We start from the raw sequence: 15778 nt of genomic DNA, 5'->3' as shown, positions 1-15778 counted from the left end.
GCCCGTGCCCTGGACAGGTTTCCGCGGCTGCCGCCGTCTGTCCGTCCGCAGCCCGGCTGCACTCGGCTTCCTGGTAGCCGCCCTCCGTTTGCGTGTCCAGCCTGCCCGACACCCACTCCGGAGCCGTCCTTTCAGAGGTTCCTGGGGCCCTCGGCCCGCTCTGGGGCTGTGCAGCCGGGTCCCAGGGGCGATCCCTGGGCGCAGGTGGGTGGGAGGGGAGGGAGGGGAGGTGTGCGACTCCTAGGAGCTGGTTGCAGACGTTGCCCCACCCTCACTGCCAGCTAGAAGCCAGACCCACGGCCTCCTCCGGGAAGCCTTCCGGGACCTCTTCTCAGGCACTCCAGAGACCAGACCCGGCTGTGACTCAGATGTCCCTCCTTACACTGGTCCAGTTGCCCAGGCAGTGGGTTTCCAGGCCCTCCTTCCTGAACCCTCATCCGACTCACCGGGGAGGAAAAGCGGGCTCTGAGAGATCTGACTCTGCTGGTGAGTGTGAGAGCCGAGTACTTCAACCCCGTCTGCCTGCCCGCCTCCCTGCTATCCATGAGCCAGGACAGGCCTGCGCCTGCTCACTGACCAGCCTTCCTCAGCCAGCAGGGCAGGTGTCCCAAAGGAACAAAGGAGCGCCTTACTGCTGCTGTTCTGCAGATTACATCGTGTGCACCCCGGCCCCCATCCCCCAGCTGGCCTTGAAACCAGCCTGGTCCCCTTCCCACCAGGCCTCCCAGCCCCTTAGCATTCAGTTTCCATGGAGCTGCCAGAAGGAATTGAAAATATTTATTTTTAGAATTATTTATTAGATAGATATGCTTTTTAAATATTTTTAAATTTTTATTTATTATCATTATTCTTCAATTTTGACAAGAGAGAGACAGAGAGGGAGAAAGGGACAGTGAGAAAGTAAGCTGCCAGGTTCGGGACTTGAACTGTGGTTGGCTATGTGGGAGTCCAGCGCCTAAATCACCATGCCACCTACCAGCCCCACTGTCATTATTTTTAATTTTTTTTTTTTAAAGAATGATTTAACCAGAGAGGGAGAAAGGGACAGTGAGAAAGTAAGCTGCCAGGTTCGGGACTTGAACTGTGGTTGGCTATGTGGGAGTCCAGCGCCTAAATCACCATGCCACCTACCAGCCCCACTGTCATTATTTTTACTTTTTTTTTTTTAAAGAATGATTTAACTTATTTATTTTAATTTGACCAGAGAGGGACAGAGAGAGAGAGAGAGAGGAGAAAGCAAGCCACCAGGTCCAGGACTCAAACCGTGGTCAGCCACATAGAAGTCCAGGGCCTTTAACCGCCACGCCATCTGCTGGCCCATACTCTTTATTTTTTTCAAGTTGACCAGAGACAGAGAGAGAAGAAAAGTGAGGGAGTAAGCTGCCAGGTCCAGGACTCGAACTGCAGTCAGCCATGTGGGAGTCCAGCACCTTAACCACCATGCCACCTGCTGGCCTCATCTCTTTTTTTTTTATCCTCAGAAAGATTTTTGCAATAGAGCATGTGTGCTCGCTGGAGAGACAGAGAGACAGAAAGGGAAAGATCACCCTCCCCCCCAGGGGCCATACTACAATCCATTCACCTCCTGGGATCTTGGGCACGTATGCACATGCCCAGTGCGAGTTTTAAGCTGCCAGATCCAGGACTTGAACCACGGTTAACTCTGTGGGAGTCCAGTGATGTAGCCATTACACCATCTGATGGTTCCTTAATTTTACATCTTACTATCAGTATTTTTAAGTTTGCTATAGGACACATGCACTCACCAGAGAGAGAAAGCGAGGAAACAAACTGGCAGGCCTGGGACTCCAACCGCTGTCAGCCACGTGGGAGTCCACTACCTTAACCACCACACCACCTGAGGGCCCCAGGACTTTCTAAGTTTTTTTATTAGGAACCATTTTATTTCACTTATTTATTTATTTTCATTCTGCCGTATGGCGCATGCACTCCAGGGAGGGGGTGAGAAAGCATGCCCCAGCTGGGATGGGCGTGCATCCACTCACACGCACGCGCACACGTGTGTCCAGTGTATACTTCAAGATATCTCACTCGGAAGAGGCCGAGAATTCCGTTCAAAGGCATCCCTGAGCCCGCTGAGTTGGTACCATGAGAAAAGCTCACCCTCCCGAATTGAAAAAATTTATGGACAAGAAGTTATCATTAAAATTAAATGGTGGCAGACATGCCCAAGGAATACTGCGGGGATCTGATCCATTGATGAATCTCGTGATAGATGAGTGTGCGGAGATGGCAACTCGTGGGCAACAGGACAGCACTGGAATGGTAACACGGGAAATAGTAGCATCATGTTAGAAGCCTTGGGACGAGTATAAATAATGGCTGTTCACCAGAAAAGCCCAGGTCCCCTTGTCAACAGGCCCGTTTTTACTGTGATGTAAAAATCAGGTCATGTACATTTCCATAATAAACATTTTGTTAAGTAAAAAAAAAAAAAAAGATATCTCACTCGAACTCCGCAGTTGTGCTGTCGGTCTTGTGGGATCCAGCCGTGCTAACCACCACGCCAATGGCTGACCCAGAGAAGGACTTTATTTTGTTAAATCTCTGTTTTGTTTTTAAGAGGCTTTGCCTTAGGGCAACTGCGATGTCACATGGGAGTCCAGCGGCAAAGTGGCCGCCATCTGCTGGCCCTCGTTTCACCATTACCGTTATTATCATTAGAGCTTTTAAAAGAGTGCTTTATCCAACTTCATTTATTTATCTACTTCTTTTTCTTTTTTTAATGATTTATTTTTAATTTTATTCATTCATTTACTTATTTTATTTTAACCAGAGAGAGACAGAGAAAGTGAGAAAGCAAGCCACCAGGACCAGGACTTGAACCACGGTCGACCATGTGGGAGTCCAGCGCCTTAACCACTATGCCAATTACTGATCCCTGTTACTAGATTTTTTAAAAAGATTTGTTTTCTTTCTCTCTCTTTTTTTTTTGGAGAGATTTTTGCTATAGGGCATGTGCGCTTGCCAGAGAGACAGAGAGACAGAAAGCGAGAAATCACCCCCCAGGGGGGAATGGCCACACCGCAATCCCTTCTCCTCCATTCTCCTCTGGGGATCTTGGGCACGCATGCACACGTGTCCAGTGTGAGTTTAAGTCACCCGGTTCGGGATTCAAACTGCAGTCAGCTATGTGGGAGTTCAGCAATATAGCCATTACGCTAACTGTTGGTCCCTCTTTTTCTTTTTCTTTTCTTTTTTTTTTTTTTTTTTTGTGTTTTGCTATAGGGCGCATGTGCTCGCCAGAAAGACAGAAACAGAAAGACAGAAAGCAAGAAATCATACCTCAGGGAATGGCCACGCCGCAATCCCTTCTCCTCCATCCTCCTCTCAGGATCTTGGGTACACATGCACACATGCCTGGCGTGAGTTTAAGCCACCAGGTCTGGGACTCAAACCATGGTTGACTACATGGGAGTCTAGTGACATAGCCATTATGCCAACTTCCGGTCCCTTAAAAAAACCAGATTTTTGCCATAGAGCAGATGTGCTCACTGGAGAGAGACTGGGACAGGCAGAGGGAGGGGAAAGTAAGAAACCACCGTCCTGGGAAAGGGCTACGCTGCGGTCTCTTGTCCTCCGTCCTCCTCATGGGATTTTGGGCATGCACACACAAGTGGCCAGCATGAATTTCAAGCCACCAGGTTTAGGATTTGAACTGCAGTCAACCATGTGGGAGTCCAGCACCTTAGCCACCATGCCACCTGCTGGCCCTGGGATCCAGCACTTTAACCATCATCCACCTGTTGACCTTAAAGCAAATTGTCTTTAATTTAAATTTTGCTAAAGGACATACTCTAGCAAAAGGCACATGCCTTTGCTGGACAGAAACAGAGAGAAAGTGAGAAGGCATCCCCCCATGGGGGTGGCCATGTTAAAATCCCCTCCGTTTTTCCTTTTGGATTTTGGGCATGCACACACATGTGCCTGGAGGGTTTTTCAAGCTTCTGGGTTTGGGACTTGAATCTTGCCATCTGCCATGTGGGATCCAGCTGCCTCAACCACTATGCCACTGGTTGGCCCAGATTTTATTTTTGCTGTATGGCATGTATGCTCACCAGAAAGACAGAGAGAGACACAGAGAGAGACAGAAAGTGAGAAATCACCCCCAGGGCAGATGGCCACGCCACAATCCCTTCTCCATTCTCCTCTCGGGATCTTGGGCATGCATGCACACGCGCCCAGCGTGAGTTTTAAACCACCAGGTCCCAACTGGGACCAGCAGTTGGTGTTATGGCTATGTCACTGGACTCCCATGTAGTTGACTGCATTTCGCACCTTAACCACCATGCCACCTGCTGGCCCCCTAAAATAACTCTTAAAAAAAAAAAAAAATAAAAAAAAGGGGCTGGCAGGGGGCTTGGGGGCTAAAGGTGCTGGACTCCCACATGGCTGACCATGGTTCAAATCTCAGACCTGGCGGCTTGCTTTCTCATTTCCTCTCTCTCTCTATGTCTCTCTCTGATTAAACTGGAAAATAATAATGATGATAATAATAAACAAAGTTAAATAAAATACTTCTTTAAAAAAATAATTAAAAAACAAAAACATGAGGGGACCAACAGGTGGCATGGTGGTTAAGGTGCTGGACACTCCCATGTGGCTGACCAAGGTTCGAGTCCCAGACCTGGTGGTTTGTTTTCTCACTTTCCCTCTTTTTCTCTCTCTCTCTATTTCTCTCTGTCAAATTAAAAATAAATGAATGAATAAATAAAATTTAATAAATAATCATTATAAAAAAAGAAACATGGACTAGCAGATGGCGTAACGGTTAGGTCCCTGAACTCCCATATAGTTGACCACAATTTCTAGTCCCAGATCCAGTGCCTTAAAACTCATGCCGGGTGCATGTACATATGTGCCCAAAATCCCAAGAGGAGAATGGAGAAGCGATTGTGGCGTGGCCATCCCCCTGGGGGGTGATTTCTCACTTTCTCTCTCACTGTCTCTGATGTGAGCAAAAGCCTCCTTTAAAAAGCTGAAAAACAACACCATCAGGCCTAGCTGCGTGGCTCAGCAGAAACACAGCACCTTCCAGGACTGATTTTGGGTCTCTCCACCCCTACCGAGGTCAGCTCGGGATCCTGAGGGCCGGGGAAAGGAGATCTCGGGGTGTGACAGACCCAAGAGAGTCTGTCTCGCTTTCTCTCTCTCCCATGCATACAAAAAAGCAAAGACAAACAGCAACGACAGATAATCACAGGAATGTTACTCAGCCTTAAAAAGGAATGAGTTTTTAATACATGCTACACAAAATGAATTAACCTTAAAAATGTGCTGGGAGCTGGCAGGTGGTGTACAGGTTGAGGTGCTGGACTCCCACATGGCCGACGGCAGTTCGAATCCCGGACCTGGCGGCTTACTTTCTCACTTTCTCTTTTTCTATGTGTCTCTCTCTGGTCAAATTAAAATAATAATAATAATAATAACAAATACAATACAATATAATAAATAATTTCAAAAAAAAAAGAACAATGTATGCTGAGGGACCAGCAGACGGTGTAATGGTAACGTTACTGGACTCCCATGTTCTCAGCTGTGGTTCCGGTTCCTGGACCCAGTGACTTAATACACGCCGGGCGCATGTGCGTGCCCAAAATTCCTAGAGGAGAAGGGAGGAGAAGGGATTGCGGCGTGCCCATCCCCCCCGGGGGTGATTTCTCGCTTTCTGTCTCTTTGTCTTTTTGTCTCTCTCTGTCCCTTGGGTAAGCTCACATGCCCAATAGCAAATAATAATAATAATTATTATTATTATTATGGTGAAAGAAGCTATACACAAAAGGACAAATACCATGGAATACTATATAATTCCACTGATACGAGATAGTTAGAATAGTCAAAATCAGTGGCCGGCTGGTGGCATGGTGGATAGAGGCGCTGGATTCCCATATGGCCGACTACGGTTCAAGTCCTGGATCTGGATCTGGTGGCTTGCTTTCCTGCTTTCCCTTTCTCTCTGTCTCTCTCGCATCAAATTGGAAAATTATATTAATAACAAATGAAATTAAATAAATAATTCTTTTTAAAAAATCGTCAAAGTCATTGACTTAGAAAGTAGAATCGTGGGGCCAGCAGATGGTGTAGCAGTTACATTGCTGGACTCCCACATGGCCAACCACAGTTCAATTCCTAGACTCGGTGGCCTGAGGCTCAGACCAGACACAGGTGCATGTGTGCCCAAGAACCTGGGAGAGAATAGAAGAAAAGGGATTGTGGTGTAGCCATCCTCCCTGGGGGATTATTTCTCACTTTCCCTCTTACGTTCTCTGTCTCTCTCTCTCCAGCTAGTGCATGCACCCTAAGGGAAAGAACAGGAAAAAAAAAACAAACAGAATAGGGGTCGGCAGGTGGCATGGTGGTCAAGGGCGCTGGACTCCCACACGGCCAACTATGGTTCGAGTCCTGGACCTGGTGTCTTGCTTTCTCATTCTCCCTCTGTCTCTTTCACACACTCTCTCTTTGTCTTTCTCTGGTGAAATTGAAGAAGAAGAAGAAATAAAGTTAAATAGGGGCCAGCAGGTGGCATGGTGGTTAGGAGCGCTGAGCTCTCACGTGGCCAACTGCAGTTAGAGTCCCGGACGTGGTGGCCTGCTTTCTCACTTTCCCTCTCTTGCTCTCTCCATGTCTCTCTCTCGTCTAATGACGAGTGAATGAATGAATGAATGAATAAAATTAAATAAAATAATTCTTTTTTTTTTTGAGAGGCACATGTGCCTGGTGTGAGTTTTAAGCCACCGGGTCTGGGACGCGAACCGCAGTCGACTACGTGGGAGTCCAGCGACATAGCCATTACGCTAACTGCTAGTTCCCCAATAAAATAATTCTTTAAAAAAAAATAAATAAAATAAAATAAAATGGGACCATCAGTTGACATAATGGTTATGTCGCTGAACTCCCATGTAGTCGACTGCAATTCGAGTCCCAGACCTGGCAACTTAAAACTTAAACCAGGCGTGTTTGTGCATGTGTGCCCAAGATCCCGAGAGGAGAATGGAGGAGAAGGGATTGTGGCTCGGCCCTCCCCCAGAGGGTGACTTCTAGCTTTCTCTTTGTCTCTCTCTGTTCCTCTGGTGAGCACACATGACTTATAGCAAAAATCTGTCTCATAAAGAAAATTTATTTTTACTATTTTTAATTTATTCTCTAATTATTTATTTATTTGTTTTTGGAGAGGTTTTTGCCATAGGGCACATGCGCTCACCAGACAGACAGAGAGAGAGAGACAGAAAGCGAAAACTCACCCCCTAGGAGGGATGGCCACGCCCATGAGCACACACACACACACACACACACACGCGCGCGCGCACGCGCCTGGCGTGAGTTTAAGCCACCAGGTCCGGGACTCAAACTGCAGTTGACTACATGAGAGTCCAGCAACATAGCCATCCTGCCAACTGCTGGTCCCTATTTATTTATTTTAATTTCACCAGAAAGGGACAGAGTGAGAGCAGGAGAGAGAGAGCGAGAGGAGAAGTAAGAAAGCAAACCGCCAGGTCTGGGACTCTGACCACAGTCTACCATGTGGGAGTCCAGTGGCCTTAACCACCACAAACCTGCTGGCCCCAATAAATAATTCTCTATTTTTTCCCAAAGAATTATTTTATTTAACTTTTAATTAATTAATTAATTAATTGGACCAGAGAGGGACAGAGTGAAAGGGAGAGAGGAAAGTGAGAAAGGAAACAACCAGGTCCAGGACTCGAACTACAGTTGGCCACGTGGGAGTCCAGCACCCTTAACCACCATGTCTCCTGCCGCCCCTCCCAATAAATAATTCTTTTTTTTTTGGAGAGGTTTTTGCTACAGGGTGCATGCGCTCGCCAGAAAGACAGAGAGAGACAGAGACAAAGCGAGAAATCACCCCCCAGGGGGGATGGCCACACCCAATCCCTTCTCCTCCATTCTTCTCTTGGGATCTTGGGCACACACGCACATGCGCCCGGCGTGAGTTTTAGCCACCAGATCCGGGACTCGAACTACGGTCAACGACATAGGAGTCCAGCAACATAGCCGTTACGCTAACTGCTGGTCCCAATAATTCTTTTTTTTAAAAAAAAAATGAATATTTATTGAATATTGACTGTGTGACCCTGTTGATTGTTCCCCTGGGGATCTTTTTTATTTTTATTTTTTTATTTATTCATTTTAATTTGACCAGAGAGAGAGAGAGAGAATGTGAGAAAGCAAGCTACCAGGTCCGGGACTCAAACTGTGGTTGGCCATATGGGAGTGACCAGCACCTTAACCACCACATCACCTGCTGGTCTTGGTCCCAATAATTCTTTTTTTTTTTGGTCCCAATAATTCTTAAAAAAAAAAAAAAAAAAAAAAAGTAGAATAGTGGTTTCCAGGAAGAGAGAAGTGGGAAATTTAATGGCCCATTTTTTTTCTTTCTTTCTTTAATTTCTTTCTGTAATGGCCGTGTTTCCAGTTACTCCTGCCATGTCTTTTCTTTTTTTACTTTCTTTGAGAGCTTTTTGCCTTAGGGTGTATACATTCGCCAGAGAGAGAGAAACAGAGACAGAGACAATGAGAGGGAAAATGAGAAATCACCCCCCCTCCCCGGGGATGGCCATGCCACAATCCCTTGTGCTCCATTTTCCTCCTGGGATCTTGGGCACACACACACGTGTGCACCAACGTGCGTTTCATGCCAGCAGGCCTGGTAGTACAAGTGCAGTCGGCCATGTAGGTGTCTAGCAACATAACCACTATGCCATGTGCTGACCCCACTCCTACTCCTGCCATTCTACTCCAAAATTCACGGTAAGAAAGTTCATGGGTGATGGCTCAACCATGGGATGCACTTAATGTTACCGAATTGTACACTTAGAAATGGCTAAAATGGGGACAAGTAGATGGTGTAATAGTGGTTACATCGCCGGACTCCCACATAGTTGACCGTGGGTTGCATCCTGGACTCAGTGGCTTAAAACTCATACTGGGGGAAAAAAAAAAAAAAAAAAAAAACTCATACTGGGGGACTAGCAGATGGCATAATGGTTACATCACTGGACTCCCACGTAGTCGACTGTAGTTCGAGTCCTGAACCCAGCGGCTTAAAAACTCACCCTGGAAGAAGACTCCTGCATTTGAGCTGTGAACTACTCCTTTCAGGGACAAAGACTGCTGAAGATTTTTTACTGAGACTTCACCCCCCAGACCCCAATCTAGAGAGTGCCTCCACACACTGAGTGTCTAGACAGGTTGAAGTGAACAGTAGCCACACATCTGAGTACTATTAGGGTCAGAATATTCCTCAGTTCTCTCTGAATCTGCCACACAAAGGGCGAAAATGGAACTGCAGAGAGATTGCACATCACCTCCCGTGCACACCTCTGAATGCCCAGACTGAACTCCAAGCAATTAAGAAGAAACCTATAGCCCATCAGACGACCAGAGACCACCACAGAGGCACAAGAAATGTGAGAAGCCAAGAAAATACCTCGCCCCCAAGGGAAAAGAATTAACTCCTCTTCATCCACAGACAGTACAATGGAACTCGTAGAAATGTCAGATAATTAATTTAGAATATTCATGGCAACAAAGCTAACAGAGATGCAAGAGGAGAGAGAGGCACAACAAACTCCAGAAGATGCAGGAGCAAAGAGCCAATGAGTTCCAGGAGGTGAGGAAGTTCTCACATGATCTGAAAGAGGAAATACTCACCATAAAAAAAAAAAAAAATCAAGTGGAGGGACCAGCAGTTAGCATAATGGCTATGTCATTGGACTCCCATGTAGTCGACCGCGGTTCAAGTCCTGGACCCGGTGGCTTAAAACTCATGCCGGGTGTGTGTGTGCGTGCCCAAGATCCCAAGAGGAGAATGGAGGAGAAGGGATTGCGGCATGGCCATCCCTCCTGGGGGGTGATTTCTCGCTTTCTGTCTCTCTGTCTCTGTCTGTCTGGCGAGTGCATGCGCCCTATAGCAAAAACTTCTCAAAAAAAGAAAAAGCATATTAGATCATGCAGAAAATTAAATCTCAGAGGTTAAAGACAGAATCTCTGCCCTAGAAAAATTCACCATGAAGACTGAGAAAATAGCCCCCCAAAGTTAGAATAATACACGAGAAATACTAGGTTCCATTAAACATCCAAACATCCAGATAATTGGCATCCCAGGAGATGAAGAGGCTAATACAGCATTGAGAATCTAGTCCATGAAATCCTGAGAGAAAACTTTCTGAACCTAGAGAGGCACTCAAAGACCCAGACCCAATACAAAGAACCCACATAGAGTCAACTTAAGATCTTCTCTAAGACACATTATAGCCAGGTTGACCAAAACCACAAAGACAAGATACTAAAATTGGCAAGAGAGAATCGTTAAGTTACTGTCAAAGGATTTCCCATCGAACTGACAGCGGACCTCTCATTGAAAACAATTCTAACGAGGAAAGAACGGGAAAATATATTCCAAATGTTAAGCGAAAAACAATTTCAACCAAGAATACTATACCTCCAAATGTTAAGCGAAAAACAATTTCAACCAAGAATACTATACCGAGCAAGATTATCCTTTCTATGGGAAGAAAAGACAAAAACATTCTCAAATAAACAAAACCTGAAAGAATTTACCAAGGCCAGAGCAGCTCTCCAAGAAGTTCTGAAGGGAGCGCTATACCAGGAAAACTAAAGACAGACACACAGAAATGAGTTCAAAAGCAGGGACCAGCAGTTGGCATAATGGCTATGTTGTTGGACTCCCATGTAGTTAATTGTGGTTTGGGTCCCAGACCTGGTGGCTTAAACTGATGCTGGGTGTGTGTGCATGCCTAAGATCCTGAGAAGAGAATGGAGGAGAAGGAATTATAGCATAGCCATCCCCCCTGGTGGGTGATTTCTTGCTTTCTGTCTCTCTGTCTCTCTCTGTCTTTCTGGCGAGCACATGAGCCCTATAGCCAAAAAAATATCCTCTTAAAAAAAAAATTAAGAAATAAAAAATAAAGAAAATGGCCAATTTAATGGTAGGGACAAATCTGGAGTTGAATGTTATCTTCCAAAATTTAAATGGAAAGATCGGGCCACAACAGAAGAGAGATTAATTACATGAGACTGGGGACCAGCAGTTGGTGTAATGGCTATCACTGGACCCCATGTAGCTGACTGCTGTTTGAGTCCCGGACCTGGCGGCTTAAACTCACACCAGGCACATGTACATACATGCCCAAGATCCCAAGAGGAGAAGGGAGGAGAAGGGATTGCGGCATGGCCATCCCCCTGGGGGGTGATTGCTTGCTTTCTGTCTCTCTGTCTCTCTCTCTGCCTTTCTGGCGAATGTATGTGCCCTATAGCAAAAACATCTAAAAAAAAAAAAAAGATTTATTTATTTATTTTTAAAGTAACTATTTATTTAATTTTATTTATTTAAATTTTTTACCAAAGAGAGAGAGGGAGAAAGCAAGCCATCTGGTCTGGGACTTGAACCACAGTCAGCTATGTGGGAGTCCAGCGCCTCAACTACCACACCATCTCCTGGCCCCTTAATAATTATTTTTAAAATTTTATTTATTTATTTTAATTTGACCAGAGAGGGACAGAGTATGAAAGAAAGTGAGAAAGCAAGCCAGCAGGTCTGAACTCGAAGCACAGTCGGTCCTGTGGGAGTCCATTGCCCTTAACCACCACGCTACCTGCTGGCCCCAGTAATTATTTTATTTAACTTTATTTTTTCAAAGAATTATTTATTTTATTTGTTATTTTTTAATTTGACCAGAGAGAGAGAGAAAGGGAAAGTGAGAAAGCAAGCTGCCAGATCTGGGACTCAAACCATGGTTGACCATGTGGGGGTCCAGCACCTTAACTACTGCACCATCTGCTGGCTCCCATTTATGTATTTTTATCTTGACCAGAGAGGACCAGAGCGAGAGAAAAAGAGAGAGTGAAAGAAATTGAGAAAGCAAGCCATCAGATCTGGGACTTGAGCCACACGCTGTTGGCCTAGTGGGAGTCTAGTGCCCGTTTTATTTTGGGACCAACAGACAGTGTGGTAGTTACATTGCTGGACTCCCACATAGTCGACTGCATCTCAGGTCCTACACCCGGCTCAGGGGGCAGATGTGCATGTGTGCCCAAAATCTCAAGAGGAGATTGCTGTGTGGACATTCTCCCTAGGGGGTGATTTCTCACCTTTTTTTTTTCTAAAGAATTATTTATTTACTGGGAACCAGCAGTTAGTGTAATGGCTATGTCGCTGGACTCCCACGTAGTTGACCGCAGTTCGAGTCCCGGACCCGGTGGCTTAAAACCCAGGCCGGGTGCATGTGCGTGCGTGCCCAAGATCCCGAGAGGAGAATGGAGGAGAAGGGATTGCGGCATGGCCATCCCCCCTGGGGGGTGATTTCTCACTTTCTGTCTCTATGTCTCTCTCTGTCTGTCTGGCGAGCGCATGCACCCTATAGCTAAAAAACCTCTCAAAAAAAAAAAAGAATTATTTATTTATTTTCATCATTCACTCATTTTATTTTTTAATTTGACCAGATAGATACACAGTGAGAGAGAGAGAGAGAAAGAGGGAAAGTGAGAAAGCAAACCACCAGGTCCAGGACTCAAACCATGGTCAGCCATGTGGGAATGTGCAGCGCCTTAACCACCACGCCACCCGCTGGTCCTGATTTCTCGCTTTTCGTCTCTCTGTCTCTGTCTCTCTGGCGAGTGCATGTGTCCTATAGCAAAAATCTCTTGCTCATTTGCTAGAGTGCATGCGCTCACCAGAGAGACACAGAGAGACAGAAAGCGAGAAATCACCCCCCAGGGAGGATGGCCATGCCGCAATCCCTTCTCCTCCATTCTCTCAGAATCTTGGGCACGCAAACACACGTGCTCAGCGTGAGTTTAAGCCACTGGGTCCAGGGCTTGAACTGCAGTCGACATGGGAGTTCAGCAACATAGCCATTACTCTAACTGCTGGTCCTAGCAAGCACATGGTTTTTGCTTTAAAGCAAAAATCTCTCTTAAAAAAAAAAAAAAAAAAAACTCTCTAAAAAATATTCACGCTGGGCACATCCACATGCGTGCCCAAAATCCTGAGAGGAGAAAGTAAGAGGAAAGTAAGAGAAGGGATTGGGGTATGGCAATGGTGTGTGTGTGTGTGATTTCTCACCTTTTATCTCTCTGTCTATCTCTCCAGCGAGCACATGTGCCCTATAGCAAAAATGTCTCTTAAAAATAAATAAATAGAGGGAACCAGCAGTTAGCGTAATGGCTATGTTGCTGGACTCCCACGTAGTCGACCGCAGTTTGTGTCCCGGACCTGGTGGCTTAAAACTCACGCTGGGCTCGTGTGCGTGCGTGCCCAAGATCCCGAGAGGAGAATGGAGAAAGGATTGTGGCGTGGCCATCCCCCCTGGGGAGTGATTTCTCGCTTTCTGTCTCTCTGTCTCTCTCTGTCTGGCGAGCGCACGCGCCCTATAGCAATAATCTTGCCAATAAATAAATAAATAAATAGAAATAAGGGATTAAAATGGGGGCCAGCTCCATAGTCTGATGCTGAGGCAGTCCAGTGGGTAAAATGCCAGGTGCCTGAGTGTGTGCACCCAAAATCCTAAGAGCAGGGAGAGATGGAGAAGAGATTGCAGCATGGCAATCCCCCTGGGGGTGGGGGTGCTTTCTCTTTTCTCTTATCTCTGTCTCTCTCTGGCAAGTACATGTGCCCTCTAGCAGAAAATAAACAAAAAGTTGGTTAAAATAGGGGCTGGCCAGGGCCAGCGGGTGGTGCAGTGGTTCAGGCACTGGACTCCGACATGGCTGACTACAGTTCGAGTCTCAGGTCTGATGGCTTGGAACTCACGCTGGGCCCAGTCCCGAGAGGACAATGGAGAAGGGACTGCGGTATGGCCATCCCTCCTGCGGGTCATTGCTCACTTTCTCTCTCTCTGGAAGCACATGTGCCCTATAGCAAAAATCTCTAAAAAAAATTGGGGCTGGCCCATGGCCTAGTGGTTAAGAGAGCCAGATCCCACTTCTGACTGCACAGTTTGAACTGGTTCTGGCAGCCTGAAGAACACGCTGGGCATGTGCGCATGTTTGCTTCGAATCCTGACAGGGTAGGAAAGTGAAGGAGAAGGGATTGCATTGTAACCACACCCCTCTTTGGGTGTGTGTGTGGAGGTGTGTCTTCTTCTCCCTCTGTGTCTGTCTCTAGTGAGCCACTCTCTGACATGCATGTATGCATACATAAGCAAATGTTACAATGGGAACTGTTGTTATATACTATTTCACCCTTACAAAAGAATTATGGTAGGCCAGCACGTGGTATGGTGGTTAGGGCTCTGGACTCCTGCATGGCCGACTGCTGTTCTAGTCCCAGACCTGGTGGCTATTTCCCCACTTTCCTTTTCTCTCTGTGTTTTTCTGGTGAGTGCATATGCCAGCAGGTGGCATGGTAGTTAAAGTGCTAGACTCCCACATGGTTGATTGTGGTTCAGTTCCCAGACCTGGCAGCTTCAAAATCACACTGGGTACATGTGTATGCATGCCCCAAATCCCCAGAGAATGGAGGACAAGGGATTGTGGTGTGGCTGTCCCCCATAGGGGATGATTTCTCACTTTCCCTCTCACTGTCTCTCTCTCTCTCTCTTTTTCTAGCAAGCGCACAGACCCTATGGCAAAACCTTAAAAAAAAAAAAAAATCACGGTGGCCAGCCAAGTAGTATGGTGATTAAGATGACTGGATCCAACATGGCTGACTGGGTGGTTTGAGTCCCAAACTCGGCAGCTTGAAAAAATAGCTGGGTAAATATGTGTGCATACCCAAAATACTGAGAGATGCGTGTGGCATGCCATGGTCATTTCTCATGGTGATGCTTTCTCTCTTTCTCCCTCTCTGTCTCTCCCCAGTGAGTACGCACACTCTCCAGCAAATTCAAAAGAAAAGGAAGAAGAACCATGGGCCAGCCAGTGGCGTGCTGGTTAAGGCAGCTGGATCCTGCATGACTGGCTATGCCACTGGATTCTTGGACTTGGTGGTTTGAGAAATGTGCCAGGTGAGTGTGTGAATACTCAAAATCCTTAGGAGAATAGAGAAGGGATTATGGTGTGGCCATTCAGGGCTGCTTTCTCACTTTCCCTCTCTCTCTTCTGCCTCTCTCTGGTGAGCACACTGCCCGATAACAAGTAAAAACAACAATCACGACCTGTCATAGCCCTGCTGAAAACATGAAATGGCAGGGATGGCAGATGGCATACCATTTATGTCACTGGATACGTGTACATGTGAGCCCAGGATCCCAGCAGAATGGAAGAGAAGGGAATGCTTGGCCATCCCCTCCAGGGGTGACTTTTCACTTGCCCTCTGTCTTATCTTTCTCCCACTAGTGGATGCACCTTAAGGCAAAACAAACAAACAGACTAGATGGGTTCTTTTGTGACTGTTAGAAGTCCCATCCTTTCCAGGAGAGTTTCCCCCCTTCATTCCACATGTGTGACTGAGTATATCTGTGCCTAACTTCGTCCTCCATAAAATAGGGTTAAGGCCTGCTACATAATCCGGGTGAAGTTTGCATCAGCCTTTGGTGCAGTACACACAGGAGGGTTTGCGCTGGAGCCCAACACAGGCTGGCACTGTCTGCATAAGCCACTCTTGTCATCTTACTGCCTTGGCATCTGCCTCATGTTTGTCCCAGATCTTGGCAGGGCCACTCTTTCTCGTCTTTCAGCTCAATGTCACCACCTCAGGGGAGCTTTCTTGGGCTCCCCAGATTAAGGCCTCCTGTGCTCCTCTTCCTTAGAGGGCCTTGCTCATTCGCTGTATTTCCTG

General features: G+C 46.6%; 1 protein-coding gene across 3 annotated transcripts in view; it reads right to left on the bottom strand.

Annotated features, from left to right (window-relative positions):
- The window catches only part of PIDD1 (p53-induced death domain protein 1), a 28756-nt gene extending 27992 nt beyond the window's left edge, over positions 1 to 764 (bottom strand). For 2 of the 3 annotated variants that reach the window (XM_014582495.2, XM_006164420.3), the window contains exon 1: positions 447 to 764. The gene's annotated coding sequence lies outside the window, so the exon portion shown is untranslated. The remainder of the gene's footprint in view (positions 1 to 446) is intronic. The other variant, XM_014582497.2, reaches the window with a different exon arrangement.
- Between the last annotated feature and the right edge of the window lie 15014 nt (positions 765 to 15778).

The sequence above is a fragment of the Tupaia chinensis genome, unplaced genomic scaffold (genome assembly GCF_000334495.1).
Source record: "Tupaia chinensis unplaced genomic scaffold, TupChi_1.0 Scaffold143624_1, whole genome shotgun sequence".
Classification (NCBI taxonomy): domain Eukaryota; kingdom Metazoa; phylum Chordata; class Mammalia; order Scandentia; family Tupaiidae; genus Tupaia; species Tupaia belangeri.
The sequence above is the reverse complement of the archived record's forward strand: the minus strand, read 5'-3'. Positions and strand labels throughout refer to the sequence as shown.